A 5,304-nucleotide genomic window follows, 5' to 3' on the forward strand; every position below is an offset into this window, starting at 1 on the left:
CATTTTCTACCTTCCCATGACAGGCTGGACGACAGTGGATTGGAGTACTCAAAGTACTAATTCAATCAAAAGCTCCAAACATACTCACAGAATATGAGAAATCTGGTACCATATGCACAAAAAAACAGGGTGCTACTTGTGAGGGTTGCTGTCAGCAATCTTGAGGAGAGATGAGGATTGTAAGTTGACGACACTGTCAAAGTGTGAGATTCAAAAGTATTGACAGTGGAGTGGAAGTTGTTCTTATATATCTCATACTTAAAATTAATATTTTAGTCAATACATGTGAAGTGTGAGTATAACTGATGGCAATACATGTTTCTAATTGAAGAGTTCAGGTGCAAAAACTTAAAAATTTAGGTATGATATAAAGGGAAATATTCTCAGTGCCTACTATACGATAATCATGCCAGCTGTGTTTTTTCCAATTTACCACAAAAAAGGTCAGGTGGACTTCTGAACTCTTCAATGTGTGTTTAGAAATGGTTTGGTTGATGCTGTCTGTTATTTTCAGTTACCCATCCAGTGATGACAAGGTGCGTCTTGACAAGAATGTTGTCACCACGTTTCCTAAATTGAGTGTCAAAATCCAGGAACACAATGAGGGATATGCAAGTGTTACCTTCCCACCCCACATTTTACTGATGTACCAAATGTTTATTGTTTCAGAAATAAGGGCCATTGTATTTTTGGTATTATTGACTGATGCCTCATGTCCACTCTCTACCTTCAACCCATGAAAAGGAACACTTACCCCCCCATATCTCAGTAAATATAGCCTGTAAATTCAAATGAATAAATTGGATGGAATATTTATCTTTGTACATCTTAGTTTGACTTCGATAGCCAGTTTGAGGGGAAAGCTGATCTTTTCCTTCGCAAATGGCAGATGAACATCATCCCTAAGCTAATGAAGGTTGCTGCGTTGGAGTTGTCTGAGGATCTGGAAAATCCTTCAACCACCAGGAACAACAGTGATGGTATGTTGGTTCGCATTCAGAAAGATAGGGGGGAAATGCACTTATAACTTTTATGCAATGGATAATAACTGAAGCCAGTTTAATTGTTCAAGATAACTTAAAGTGCATATGACACCTCAATACTATTTTTTTTTAATAAATAGAACGAAGGTGGTATTTCACAATCGATATATATATGTTGAGGAAAAATATACACATTTGACTTGTTAAAATCATCATTTGAATGCAGCGCCACTGAGCTACCGACTTCCCAAGCGACTCACTACCACCCTGCGTTAAAAAACTTAAATTACTTAAACGGAGGTACTCTGTTGCACTTGGTCGCCATTTTTCCTGACAGAAAACACATTTTCTCAGGGAGCCACCGGCTATTTTCTCAGTTGTAAATATGCCTTCACGGTGTGTTGCAGCATATTGCTCGAACGTCAGTTCCCATTCTTTTAGCCTTTTCAAATTTCCAAAAGACGAGGAAGTACGCGAGAAGTGGGTGCAGAATGTGTGTCGCACAAGAGTGCCTTCTCCAGCAAGCTTGAAATGACAACTAAAGTAATTTGCTGTGAAGTAATGCTGGAAGCATTGCTCTCTTTCCATTAAATAGGGAATGTATTTCACGTATTTAGAATGGCTGACCTAACAAACAACAGCTGTGAAAGAGCTACAGTACCTTGCGTAAGTATTCACCCCCTTGGATGTTTTACCCTTTTATGGCTTTTATAAATCAGTCATGGTCAATATAAGTTGGCTTTTTGGACAAAAAAATTCACAAAATAGCTCTCTTTAATGTCAAAGTGAAAATATATTTCTACACAGTCATGTAAATTAAATACAAATATGTAATGAAAATAAGTGATTGCATAAGTATTCACCCCCTTTATCACCCCCTTTATATAGACTGACCTAATTCAACAGAGGTCCAGCCAATTGGTGCTAGAAGTCTCACAATTAGTGATATGGGGATCAGTGTGCAGTAAATGTGTCTCAAGTGATTGTAGTATAACGACACCTGTGTCTGGAAGGTCTATTCACTGGTCAGTATTCAGTAATCAGTATTCCTGGCTACTGTTACAACATGAAGACCACAGATCACCCTAAGAAACTCAGAGAAAAGGTTATTGAAAAGTACAGGTCAGGGGAAGGATACAAAAAAATGTCCAAGGCACTTAACATCCCCTGAAATTCTGTTCAATCCATCATGAAGAAATGGAAGGAATATGGCACATGTGTAAATCTGCCTAGATCAGGCCGTCCTTACAAACTGAGTGACCATGCAAGAAGGAAACTAGTAAGAGAGGCCACCAAGACACCTATGACTACTCTGAAGAAGTTTCAAGCTTCAGCAGCTGGTATGGGAGAGACTCTGCATACCACCACTGTTGCCTTGGTTCTTCACCAATCAAAGCTTCATTGAAGAGAGCCACTGTTGAAAAAATGCTCCACTTTGGTCTCATCAAACCACAGAACCTTCTTCCACTTGACCATGGAGACTTCCACATGCCTTTTGGCGAACTGTAGTCGATCCTTTTTTTCAACAGTGGCTCTCTTCCATAAAGCTTAGATTGGTGAAGAACCAAGGCAACAGTGGTGGTATGCAGAGTTTCTCCAATCTCAACTGCTGAAGCTTGAAACTTCTTCAGAGTAGTCATAGGTCTATTGGTGGCCTATCTTACTAGTCTCCTTCTTGAACGGCCCCTCAGTTTGTGAGGACGGCCTGATCTAGGCAGATTTACACATGTGCCACAATCCATCCATTTCTTGATGATGGATTTAACAGAATTCCAGGGGATGTTTAGTGCCTTGGACATTTTTTTGTATCCTTCCCCTGACTTATACTTTTCAACAACCTTTTCTCTGAGTTGCTTAGAGTGATCTTGGGTCTTAATGGTTTAACAATAGCCAGTAATACTGATTACTGAATACTGACCAGTGAATGGACCTTCCAGACACAGGTGTCGTTATACTACAATCACTTGAGACACATTCACTGCACACTGACCCCCATTACACAAATTGTGAGACTTCTAGCACCAATTGGCTGGACCTCTGTTGAAATAGGTCAGTCTATACAAAGGGGGTGATAAAGGGGGTGAATACTTATGCAAGCACTTATTTTCATTACATATTTGTATTTAATTTACATAACTGTGTAGAAATATATTTTCACTTTGACATTAAAGAGAGCTATTTTGTGAATTTTTTTGTCCAAAAAGCAAACTTATATTGACCATGACTGATTTATAAAAGCCATAAAAGGGTAAAACATCCAAGGGGGTGAATACTTACGCAAGGTACTGTAAGAGACTGGAGGCAAACGGTACATCTGCCTCAATGAGGGGGGCGTTATACTTATTAGCAGCGAGGCTAGCTAACTTCTATGTCATCACTGTCAGAACTCGGCTCTTCTGCTGGCTCGTCTTCCAGATACGGCTCAATGCTCACAATCACCTTTACAAACTGATCCGGATCGAAGTCTTCCTCAATCTCATCTCTGCTTGAGTCTGTTGCAGAAAATTGCTCAAAATTGCTGAATTCTTCAACCTCCATCGCTAGTTGTGTGGCGTGGGAACGAATGAGGTCTACTGCCAGGTGACCCTGTGATGTCAGTGGTGGTAGACTTCATTCGTTCCCACACCACACAGCTATCGATGGAGGGTGAAGAATTCAGCAATTTTGAGCAATTTTCTGCCACAGACTTCAGGTTTCAGGTAAGCCGGCACTGCTTGCCGAAGAGCGTCGCGAAAACCACACTTTGAAATCGTGTACAAACCTAATTTTTCAATCATCGGGTTTACACATGACTTCAAAGTACTATGTTTTATGTATAGTCTTGATAATTATATGCCGTTTACCTTTTTTTTTTAGGTGTCATATGCACTTTAACCTTGTGTAATGGTAGATATCTAATTTGGATTCTAATATTTTCATGTAGACATGCTTTGCTTCAAAGCACTTCAGATGCTCATACACCTTCTTCCACCAATGCCATCAGGACGAGGGGCTGGATGGAGTCGCTGCAGTGTTAAATCAGCCATTTCCTACCTCATGGACTTTGTGCAAGTATGTTTGTGTCTTATGACTTATTGGTTGCATCACTGAACCTCCTGATGTTGTGTTGTGGTCTCCTCCCCATGCTGGTTTAATAATGTAGTAATTCAAACGTTTTGTGTTACAGCCTAGAACGAGCATTTCATCATTGCTTGAGAATCCTGATTCATCGAGAGGCCACCAGCCTAGCATTGTGTGCATTGGACACCCAAGCGGAGCTGCCCAGCAGTAGCTGATCGTCGCAAGAAGTGACAAGATTGCTATGCCACTTGGAGATGAAGGGCTGATGTATTGGGCCTTATTGAAAAAAAAAACATTTACATTTGCAGTCGAGTTGGAAATTATATTAGAAGATATCAAGAGTCTGTGGATTTTTGTTTAGTTTTTTTTTTTTACTTTTTTTCTTTCATTTCCAATTCAGTTGAATTTGTTTTTGTTTGTTTCAGAACCAGTTGCTGTATGGTTACCTGTTAGTTTTTTTTTATATATATACAGAATAAAAATACAGAGAATGGGAAATTGTAGTTGTTCTCAGCTTAGTCTTGTTCAAACACAATTCATTTAAGCCCCTTTTCCGACTGGCCAAAAACTGGTTTAAACCATTTAAAATTAAAATAATTATTGTGTTATTAGGTGAGTATAGTTTTTTTAAGTTGAAAGTGCTTTAAATATTCATTTTTTTTAACTAGTTTTTAAAGATTAATCAAATTATTGTTGTATACTATTATATTACATCTCATAAAAAATTATATACAGGATTTTTAAACAAATAATGCCATTAAAACCAACTAATAACAGCACATTTCTGTAAATGTAAGCATTATTACCCGTATAACAATGTTAATCTACCATCTTCATGGGTAATTTAATTTAACAGCACATTTCTGTAATTATGAGACCAATAAATGGATTTAGTGTGTGAACAAGTGATAGAGAGAGGCATATTCTCTGAAGGCTGAAAGATCAGGTAAGTGACTATACACTAAAAATTATAATAAACGGTAATTTTCTGGCAGCTGGGGCGCCAGAAAAAATACCGTAAAATAACATTAAATTACAACATTTTCACATTTTAAAACAATTAAATGACCTAGAAAAATGGAAAATAAATGTTGTATTACGAATAATGTTCGTAATACAACGTTTATTTACCGTTTTTCTAGTTCATTTAATTGTTTTAAAATGTGAAAATGTTGTTATTTAATGTTAAAAAACCTGAAAATAAGGGAAAATCTTGGTAAAATTACAACTAAAAACTGTATTTTAATTACGGGAAATAACC

The 5,304-nt window shown here is 37.8% G+C and overlaps 1 long non-coding RNA gene across 1 annotated transcript; it reads left to right on the forward strand.

Annotated features, from left to right (window-relative positions):
- Positions 1-857: 857 nt before the first annotated feature.
- LOC308366718 lies at positions 858-4,344 on the forward strand. The gene is made up of 3 exons (XR_013968689.1): positions 858-980; positions 3,907-4,034; positions 4,150-4,344. It is a non-coding gene; the product is annotated as an uncharacterized lncRNA (long non-coding RNA).
- Positions 4,345-5,304: the final 960 nt, after the last annotated feature.

Source organism: Sprattus sprattus (assembly GCF_963457725.1).
Source record: "Sprattus sprattus genome assembly, chromosome: 6".
Taxonomy (NCBI): Eukaryota; Metazoa; Chordata; class Actinopteri; order Clupeiformes; family Clupeidae; genus Sprattus; species Sprattus sprattus.